This window comes from Mastomys coucha, unplaced genomic scaffold (assembly GCF_008632895.1).
Source record: "Mastomys coucha isolate ucsf_1 unplaced genomic scaffold, UCSF_Mcou_1 pScaffold16, whole genome shotgun sequence".
NCBI lineage: Eukaryota > Metazoa > Chordata > Mammalia > Rodentia > Muridae > Mastomys > Mastomys coucha.
In genome coordinates, this window is record NW_022196898.1 from 3,795,083 (window position 1) to 3,806,186 (window position 11,104).

At 42.8% G+C, this 11,104-nt stretch overlaps 1 pseudogene; it reads right to left on the bottom strand.

The window, feature by feature from the left end:
- Positions 1-9,516: 9,516 nt before the first annotated feature.
- LOC116094212 lies at positions 9,517-10,281 on the bottom strand (annotated as a pseudogene).
- Between the last annotated feature and the right edge of the window lie 823 nt (positions 10,282-11,104).

Here is an 11,104-nt window from a genome sequence, read left to right on the forward strand (position 1 = left end):
CTCTCTCTCTCTCTCTCTCTCTTCTATCTATCTATCTATCTATCTATCATCTATATATCATCTATATATCTATCATGTGTCTATATCCATCTATCATCTATCTATCTACCTGTCTGTGTGTGTACGTCTATCTGTCTGTATGTATTATCTCTCTCTCTCTCTCTCTCTCTCTCTCTATCTATCTATCTATCTATCTATCTATCTATCTATCTATCTATCATCTGTCTATATCCATCTATCATTTATCTGTCTGTCTGTGTATTTACGTATCTATCATCTTTTACCTACCTACCAACCATATATCAAGAGGCTTGGCTTAAGGAAGGTCCATGCAATTGTGCAGATTGGCACATGGTCAAGTTGTAGGGTAGGCAAGCAGGCTGTAAACTTCATCAAGAACTGATTATAACTGCAATTTCATGACCACATGCAGATAGACTCTCTTCCTCCTTGAAGGCCCTCATTCTTTTTGCTTAGGGGCTCTGACTGATGGATGACTCTTTGAAGATGGTGCAAAGTAGGCAACTTTGCTCAATAGAACAATTTAAATATCTGCCAAAAGTAAATAATGCCTTCATGAAAATATCTAGAATTGCGCTGGGCCAAACAACAGGGCACTGTACCCTAGCAAATTTGGTACATAAATGAATCTTTACAGTGGCAAAAAGTCTTTAGAAAAGATTTAGAGTTTTGAAATTGAATTGGAGTTTGCAAATCCTACTTCAGGTGCCTTCAGAATGGAGGGAACTATTAAGCTAGTTATATAGATATTGGATATTCTAGCAACATTTTAGTTACACTCACTGTGTGACATCTGGGAGCCTTGTGTCTTCCTTTTGTAATACTACTTGCTCATATCCCTTTCCTGGATCCAGTGCAGCTTAATGAGTCTGAAATACAGGCCCTCCAGGACCTATTCTAGTTGGTAAAAATTCCTTCATGGTCAACATGATGAAGACAGCTCTTGAGTTACAAGGAAGTTAAAGATTTTGACAAGTGGCAGCAACAGTTGGTTTCACAGCTGTTCCGCATCCTGACTGTGGCTTCCCATCACCTGCTGCTGTGAGGTAGCTTCTGTCCCAATGCTCTGTCCTATGTGGAGATAGAGCGAGGTGGAAGACACTGAAGCTTGCTAAGTACAGATCTTCTGGGAGGTAGCAGGTCCCTTGCTTACTGTCTAGTTAAAACCATGTGGTTGAATGAAAATATATTTAAAGCAATAAAAATAGAAGTGATTTCAGGAGCTTCCTTTGTCACAATTAAGAAAAAAATCTATAGTTAAGAAATGAGCCAATTTTTTAAATATACCTCATTCTGTACTGTTCTGTGTTATTCAGGGGTATATTAGATAAATATTAGTTCAAAATTATCATTAGATAGCTTGGCAGCAGAGTCCAGATGATTTCATCGCCCTTCTTTTCTGTCCAGGGTTTAACAAGACTCTTTGGAGGGAGAAGGCACTGCTCATTGTGAAGCCTGGGACAGCATACTCCATGAGTGCACATGAGCTCTGTGGGAAGAGACTGGGACAGAATAATCCATGAGTGCGCATGATGCTGTGCAGGAAGAGATCCATATTGTTCAGCATGCTGCTTGTTGCTTCACACCACATTGAACAAGTCACATGTCACCATCTTGGGTTGGCTGAGGGATCTACTTAATGTGGTCTTCCCCTGGGAACCCAGGCTCACAGAGTAGCCGGCACTGCCAGCCACTGAGGCAGAAGAGAAGAGATTCTGAGGGTCCCATGCTGGCAGGGAAGTGACTTTTCTTTTTAAAACCATATTGCCCAGAACTAATTATATGGCCTCACTCGACCATAATGAATTAGAAAATGCATCTTCCATCTGCCCAGGAGGAAGGACTAAACATATTTAGGATGAGTTTTAATGATTATCATAATACTCTTAACTAAATGCAGGGTAATTTCCTCAAATCCATTATTTTTATCTCTTCAATATCTCATGTGCTGGCCCTCACAATCACAGACCCTCCCAGCACCTAGAAACCAAGACTTAAGACCCAACACCCACATTCCAGGCTTATCATGATAACCTTTTTATTATTTCATAAATTTATCTGTAAATATAATTTATAAACCAATATGATATGATAAATACTATCAAATCCTAGAAATGCTATTGCCAATGCAATTAAATATGACTTCTTTAACATTTATAAAACAACTTCAATGGGCAGAATATTTAACTGAATGTGGCCATGAAACATGTCCAATTGTTGTATATTTTATAAGTGATTTAGGCTTGTTATTGTGATTTAAATGTATAATGATCCCCCAAGAAGGCCTCAAATATAGGGGCAAGGAAAACTGAAGGGGCAAGGAAAACCAATCCTAAGTGAAGTGAGATTTAGTTTCAATTCTGAGCAGCAAAAGAATTAGAAAATAAGAAGTGCGTTGCCTGTGGAGCTGATAGAATGCATCCCTGCTCTGGCCACTCCAGAAGTCAGAAAAGGGAGGGGAGGGAAGAGAGGGGAAGAGAGAAAGAAGCAGGAGGAACTGGGAGAGAGGGGAGGGAATGGAAGGGAGGGGGAGGGAAAAGAGGAGAGAGAAGAGAGGTGGAGGGGGAAGGAGAGAGAATGGAGAGGGGAGGGAGGTGAGAGGGTGGGGGAGAGGAGAGGAGAGGGGAGGAGAGGGAGGAGAGGGAGGAGAGGGGAAACTCTTGGTGAGACTCTCCAAAGAAGGCTGAGACTACACAAGTATAGGCCTATAACAGAGCCTATCACTACAGCATGGGGATTCACTTCCCAGTTCCTAACACAGCAGAGAAATGCAAAAGAAATTCCAAGTCAAATATGGCAGCCCAAGCAGTAGGGCGGTGGCCCAAGCAGAGTGATACAACAGTGCTCAGTGCTCAGATGTGATCTTCATCTAGCATTGTAGGCATAAAAAACAAGAGGAAAAGGCATTTAAATAGATAAAAATTACTACAGCAACTTCAGCAGATTGTTAGAACTACATCTATTTTTAGAAGAAGAGAAATCACATGCTCAGATTTACATTTTAGAAGTATTGCTGTAGGAATTAAAATGGACCAGGAGTAGGAGAAAACTAATTAGAAGATGTATGTACATGGGAGAAAATAATAAAAGATCCACTATAAGCAATCATAATCCAAAGGGAAAGAGGGGTGGTACTAAGATGGCAGAGGTAGGATTAAGAGGAAACACAAGACAGTGTTGTTGTGAATTCAAGACAGGTAGCAGATTGCCAGGGAACCATAAGTGGCTGGAGATGGACAGGGTGTGGTCACGGTGGAGAAGACAGGATGGGGCCAACACTTTAGCAGTTCTCTCCTTTGCTTCCTTGACCTCAGGGTGCAGAGTAAGTTTAAGTACCTGGGGATATCTTTCAACAAGAGACTTGGGGACACTTAACAATTTCATGCCTTCATTTTTCAATCATTGAGGCAAATAATGAAGTTCTTGGATAAAGATATATGAGGCAATATTTGCAAAGCCCTTGGAGAACAGCAGCGGCAACTCAAAATAAATTACTTTATTAAGTATTGATGGATACTTCCAGTTTGCAGGATGATCCAAAGAAAGACAAAAGAAAGAAAAAAACAGTTTTGTTTGAAAAAACATCTTTTCCATGTGATTCTTTTTGACTGATGGATGGATATGAGGGTGCTGAGAAGAATGGAGAAGAAGGCGAGAGGGGATGAATGATAAAGGATGCACTGCTAGAACAGGGCTTGCATCAAGTGTGGAATGCAGACAGCTCATGATTAAAGTGCAGCAGTGCAAAGACATCATCCTATCTTGTTCTGGGGAACAGATTCCCATCCCTCACTACCAGGATGACTAATGGTTGCTGTACACTCTTGCCTCGGCACATTATAGGGTTAAAACAGAGCTTTAGGAGCACTAATCAGGCCCAAATGCTTGGCCCACCCCTGTGTTCTAACAGAGATACAGTACTAGGCAGCAATAGGAGCTCATAGCAAACTGTTCTAGGAGACAGAATTGGGCTGTCTCGGTGCTGCTGCAACGGGCAGGTAACAGGACTGAGCTTTGTGCCACTTTTTAAAACGAGGTAAGGAATAGATGAATGCATCATTAAACCGTGGTACACCCAAGCCAGGAACATAGGAGCCCATTAGCCAGGGCGCTGATGAGCCACGCAAGCTGCTTAGACCTTCAGGTTTGGGCTTCAGCCCTCAGTCATCACTACACACGGCGGTTATGGAGAACAGAGGATGGAACCCCGCAGACTCATTTCTTTGATGGGCTTGTTGGTTCCCCCTTCACTTGCTAACCTCTCAGCCTTAGTTTTCTTCTATTGTGCAATGTTAGCATCTGCAGAGATCTACTTTTTCGATGTCCATAGGAGGAAACTGAAGCTCTGGGATGCTGTCTGAAGGTGCCCTGCTAATTGGTAGCGGGAACAAACACTAGCGGCCCCTTCCACTGCACCAAACTGATTTTTCACCTGCATTTAGCATCTTTCCTCGTCTGTATCTGCTACACCAGGAGCTAGTAGATCCTAGACCACATTGACAGCTGGGCTGTGCCACTATCAGTGGGGGACTGAGAACCGGTCCAAAATCATAGCAAGCCCAGAAGAGACTTAAAGAAACGGACTGGTAAGGCCCCAGGAATCCAAGCAGTGAATCCTCTGTATTTGGCCCACAAGGAAGGGAAGGATACAGAGCAAGCCCCTCAGGGAAGGACTACTACAGGGAAGGCTACCAAGTGTACCCACCACGTGAACATGGTGGTATTTCCTGGGTTTCTTGCTTCAGTCTCGATTCTGTTTATAGGCTTCTTTGACTTGCCTGCCCTGATGCTACCCTGCCAGAGAGCTTTGTTTCCTGTAGAAAGTTGGGTTCACTGGGTAGGGTGTATTCACACTAATAACGTTCTGTATTCATTACAGAATCCCTAGCACCAAATGCCAAGTTCCCAGCTGCTTCTGAATTGCTTCAATTTGCTTCCAGATCTAAGAATTGGCTCATTAAAAAGTCACGTAACACATTACTTACGAGACTGGCTTCTGTCTTTGATCCTATCCACCACTTTCTAGGATTGAGGCAATTGTCTGGTATTTGAAATTATTTTATGTGTAAATTCTTTTTGTTTTTCCTTTAGCCATCCACAACAAGCTTGCAAATTTAATTCTGACACCTGGCTGCAGGACAGTGGACTGTGCCAGGAAACTTGGTAAGGTTGAGTGGGTTTAGAGACCCCAGAACCCAGGCGCCCTTCTGAGGAAGATGGGTGTCTTCCTGCTCCCTACCAAGATTCCTGGCCCAGAACAGGTGACCCACAAAGGGACATGACCAATGGTCACATAGCACAGAACAGAGTTCTCCATGCTGATGAGATATCTATCTAGAGGCCCAGAGGGTTTAGCCAATAAGCTTCCCTTCCAGGACATTCCTTCCTGCAAGAGATATTTAATCTCTGGTCCACCCTGAGAAGGTGGTATGCACCCATTTTCCACGATGAACAATCAAGAAACAGTTTGTAACCAAAGACTGTCTCTTTCATCAAGAACCACCATAGGGAGCATGGAGAAAGCTTTCATCTACAGAGCTTAAGTCTCCTGCAGAAGGCCCCTCTGCTCTCCCAGATAATCAGCACTAAGGACAAGCAATGATGTTCCCTATTCCTCTGGCCCTAGGCTCATTGTACTCAGCCCACAGGCCCCTCTGTCCTGACTCCTCCGTGATTTCCAGCAGTGTATGGATGTCCAGAAGTTTGGAAACCCCCAGTCCCAGGTTTCTCCTCAAAGCCGTATGGGCCCCCTCCATATTGACTCTGACATACTCACTCTCCCACCCGCTGAGCAGTACATTGGAGCTTCCCACAAGTCCAGCACTGGATGACTTCATAGGATAAATGCAGTCTAGCATCTCCTGCTTTACCCGCCCAGTGTTCCCATATCCCCAAAGGCAAGGTGGAAAGCAGGTCCGCACCTGGCACTGATTGCCATTTAATTTATGGGGATTTGAGAGGTGAAAGGAGAAGAAAGAGTTATCACACTTCAGATCCCAGGCCTGTAGTCACTACACCTATACATGCTTTATTAGGAGCAGCTCATTAGGGAAAGATGGGGATAAGCTGTTGTGCCAGGAAGTGTCCATGAACACCGCCCCCCAAAACCACCAAGGAGCAGATTCTCATGCAATTGCACTAGGGTCTCTTTATTTAAGCTTGAGCTTGGGCCACACCACCATCTCTAACACAGTAGAACAGGAGGGTGCAGCCTCAAACCCAGTTTCAGGCAAGTATTTATAGAGACAAGAAGGGGTATCTAGCCTGGTACACATTTGATGGGGGTAGGGGGATTTCGGGCTTTAACACAATTGGTTCGTGCAGGGAGTCCAACCATAAACTTAACTTATTTTTTCCTCCTGATTGGTGGTTTTTTAGGAAGTGAAGTGCCAGGGGCAGACTTGTAACCCAGAGGTGCAGATTTGTTGAGGAATAATCTGGAGACTGGTCCTAAACGCAGGCCTTAGTGGGAAGTAACCTGGATATTAGTACTAGGTACCAGTTTGTTAGTTAACTTGGGTTTGATCTTAGGTCAGGTTCTCTAAGATGGAGTCTGAACCCAAAAGACTTGGTCTCTCAGAGCCTTTGTGGTTTTCTTTCAGAGGTAAAAGGTTATCACTGACAGTCTCAGTGAAACCATAAGCACTCTCCAGTTTCTTCCTGATCTACTCAGCTAGCTAGATGACTGGAGTTCTGAATCCTATCCTATATGTCTACCTGGGTTTCTGAATTCTTGTGGTGATGCTAAACTGTTTCTATATCCTTCTGTTTCAGATGCTCTGCTTCTCCAAATCAAACTGAGTAGAGCTCTGTCATCCTTATTAGTTGGTATCTATGATGGTTTGTATATGCTCATCCCAGAGAGTTTCACTATTAGAATGTGTGACCCTGATGGTGTAGGTGTGTCACTGTGGGTGCTTGGAAGCCAGTATTCTGCTTGCAGCCTTCAAATAAAGATGTAGAACTCTCAGCTCCTCCTACACCATGCCTGCCTGGAAGCTGCCATGTTTCTACATTGATGATAATTGGACTAAACCTCTGAACCTGTAAGCGAGCTCTAATTAAATGTTGTCCTTGAAAGAGTTGCCTTGGTCATGGTGCCTGTTCACAGCAGTAATACCCTAACTAAGACAGCATCTATTCTGATGCCCATGAGATTCACCTTCATCTTGTAGCTTCTTCCGTTCCAACAGCTTCAGGTCTGGTGTCAAGGTAGAGTAATACTACAGACAAACCCTGTGTTCCTACAGCCTCTGCACTCAGTCCGGAGACCAGTCAAGGCAGTATAGCTTTTACACAGCTACTTTCTACTCTGCTCCTTGTCTTTGAAACTTCAGTTTCTCTGGTGAGTCAGCCTGCCCTCTCTACACTCAGTGTCAAATGAGTGTTATGTGACTTCTGAGGACACACAAAGAAATGTCTATTTACCACAAAAAGAAACCCATTGACAGATGGAAGAAACAGTCCCATATAACTTCAGCTTGGTGTATCAATGAGTTCGTTAGGATTATTACAAGAACAGGTGTCACTCAAAGGCATCACTCAAAGCTTGCCCAGCTTGGGTGACTGTGCACTGCACTCCTGGAGTTCCTTGTATAACTTTCAATCAGCTCCACAAAGGTGCATTTGCAGCAGACTCTCTACTGGACTCCTGGGCCAGGTACACACGGTCTCTCCCATCTCTTTCCCATGAAGTAGCTCTCATACTTATCTTGGAAAGCCATAAATCAAGTTTATACTGGCCTGAGTTTAATGTTCTGATTATAAATCATATGCAATGAAATTATGCCAGGCCTGTCACACTCAACTCTAAGGTGTCCCGCACAGGGAGTAGTTCACACACTCTGCACACTTTCTGGTACTAATAAAAGGCCAGCGTCACCAGACCTAGTCAAGTGTGGAGTGCTCAAAGGAACAGCAACCCATTGAGATTACTTTCACTGTGGTCATAGTGTTTATGGTCTACTCAGAAAATGTTGGAAATCCTTTTCCAACGCAAAGTCCTTTCCAAACAGCAGTGTTTGATAGTAAAACAGGTACACCAATGTGGAGACATGTTAAGGTGATTCCGCACTGTCTCAACAGCCAAAGTCAACTGCCCTGAAGCCTTCTTCACAAGATCTAGCTGACTTGACTTGCATAGTTTCTCTTGGAAAGCTCTAACTTAACTCCACTTCTCTCTGAAGACAAGTTGCAAGATCATTCTATCAAGTGGTTTTCCAAAACACAAGGCCTGCAGACTGCAGTGGCCCTGGGAGATGGTATTATTTCTGATCCATCCTTTTGAACTGGAAGCTTTATTTTTGCAAGAGGAGCTTGAATTAAGCATATGCACACTACTAGAACATGTGTGACATTGCTTATGAAGAAATACACTTCCATAGGGCTTTATTCTTCAAGTTACTATGATATGTGATCAAGCACTGTTTCACCTGAGATTAACTCTTAAATTTTTGAAACATCAGATTTTTCTTTTGATTATGAAAAGTGTAAGACCCCAGAGAGTCTTAGCTTAGATGCCCTACCCCACAAACCACAGCTTGACAACGGATCGCTGCAATAACATGAAGTTTATTGATCCAACATGCGTGGCCAATGCATGTGGGCGTGCTCATCCAAGTAGGAAGAGGCAACCCCGAACTCAGAAAGCACACATTGTTTATACTTTACAGAGGCAACAGGGCTAGTTGGCTTATTCTGATTGGCACAGTATCAAACAAAGGATCTCTTCAGGCATTGGTTGGCTTGCTCATGGGGGCTGTTTTTGGCTTCATTGCTCCCTTACCTAACTCTTGTACCTGGAAAGCCCCTGGAACAGGTCAAGCTGGAAAGTCCTGGAATTTTAGTTAGTGGGGTCAGGGTGTTTTCAGAGTTCAGTACAGGGAGGGGTAGAACATCTAATCTTGTTATTACAGGTTTTATCAGTTATTCTATGTTCTGGTCAACTTTTAGTTCATCCCAGCCCTCTTGATCTTAAAACTTTGTTTTTCTTATACAAGCAGATGTCTCTACTATAGGTAGTTTTGGCTTATTATGTCTTTCTCAATAGTCTTGTTTTTATCTTTATTTCTACATTCCCAGAACTTTGTTTCTATATTCTCAAAAACCTGGTTTCTATATTCCCAGAACCTTGTTTCTACAGCTTTGTTTTTCACTTTATTACTTCAAAAGATGATATGATTATTTTGCTTCTACCAATTGCTTCAAAATATAATAAATAAAAATCATTCTCCTTTAAAACTGAAAGTGTTTTATCACAGTGGCCTTCACACATTTGAAAAATAACCACACACACACACACACACACACACACACACACACACACACACACGATTGAAACACCTATGGGGCAAATAAATATTGTTTTTTGTTTTGAAAGTTTCTACATTTGTTACAGGACAAATCCCCCAATTTAGGCATGAGCAAGTCTTCAGGCTAAAAATGTTGAACTCCATCTGGTAGAACTAATCGAGGACTACAATTCAGTATAGACCGTCAGGCTTGCCATTGCGTGAATCCTTGCATACCCAACTTCTTTCTCCTCCAGTGTCTTCTCTTGGAGTTGTACCTGATTTTGCTACCAATTTTCATCAGAATGCATTGAGGAATAGGATGATTTTGCTTTTGTTTCTTGACTAGGTATATTAGTAAGGGTTCTCTAGGGTTACAGAACATATGGATAGTCTATATAGTAATGAAATTTGTTATGATGACATACAGTCTATAGTCCAACTCCCCAACAATGATCAGCTGTAAATGGAAAGTCCAAGGATCTAGTAGTTGTTCAGTCCCACGAGGCTAGTTGTTTCAGCTGGTCTTCTATAGAAGTAGGTTCCAACAGATGTGCTGACAAGTAAATGCAAGCAGGTAAAAAAGAACAAATCTTGCTTCTTCCAATGTCCTTATGTGGGCTTCCAGCAGAAGGTATGGCCCAGATTAAAGGTGTGTGCCACCATGCCTGCATCTGGTACTTGTTTTGTCCCAGGCTGACCTTGAACTCAGAGATCTCCTTGCCTTAGTCTCCTGGCATTAAAAGCGTGTACTACCTTTCCTGGGCTTAAGCTTTTCATAGACATTATGCCTCAAGATCTCCATACCAAGATCCAGGTCAGAAACTTGTGTCTTTCAGCCTCAGGATCTGGATCACAGGTGAGCCCTACAATTCTGGATTGTAGTTCATTCCAGATACAGTCAAGCTGACAACTAGGAATAGCCATTACACCAGAATCACTCAATTCTGAAAGTCTTGTGAGAAGACATGGCAAGAAGCCAGACCAGGCATAGACCATATGGAGGCATATTCTTTTTAATTACAACATGAATACCTCAGGGCTGTGTAGTAATGGTTGTGAAGCTCTCTCTCTGTCTGTCTCTCTCTGTCTGTCTCTCCGTCTCTGTCTGTCTGTCTCTCTCTCTCTCTTCTGTGTGTGTATATGCGTGCACATGCACATATGCACAATATGTATGTGTGTACATGTTTTATAATGTCTCAGGTTCCCAGTCATAAATATATTGGACAACTTATTTATCTAAAAAGAGATAAACTATCCTAAATGACGTGATGCCAAATGAGAAATGTGGATGGAGCTAGAGAACCACTGCATCTTTTAAAACCTTCTCTGTAGCAAATTCATTAGCCAGGAGCAGCTCTGAGATTTAAGAGTCACTGCTTCCTCAGGAGATAAATGACCAAAGGACACAGAGATCTCTCAGGAATGGTGGCCCATGCCTGCTGAGTACCAACCACTGAAAATATTACATGTATTGGTCTTATTCTGTTGTTCTTGAAATCTCTATGGTTTAAGTTTTAAATTGGACATGTGGCCTGTTGGGACTTGAGCTATGCTAAGGAACTTTGTCACCAAAGTACTCAGGACAGTGAAAGCTGACAACCACAGGTTTTTATTGCAATCCCTGTTTGTACTGGTTAGATGGTGTGCTTACCAGTCATCTATGACAGACAGGAAGAGTTTTGCTTTAATTTTCTTATCACTGTGAATGGACTTCTCAGGTTGGCCCTCATGCAAAGGGCTTTGTCACAAGCAAACACAGGGAAGCCACTGCATCTTTGTGGTCAAAGCAG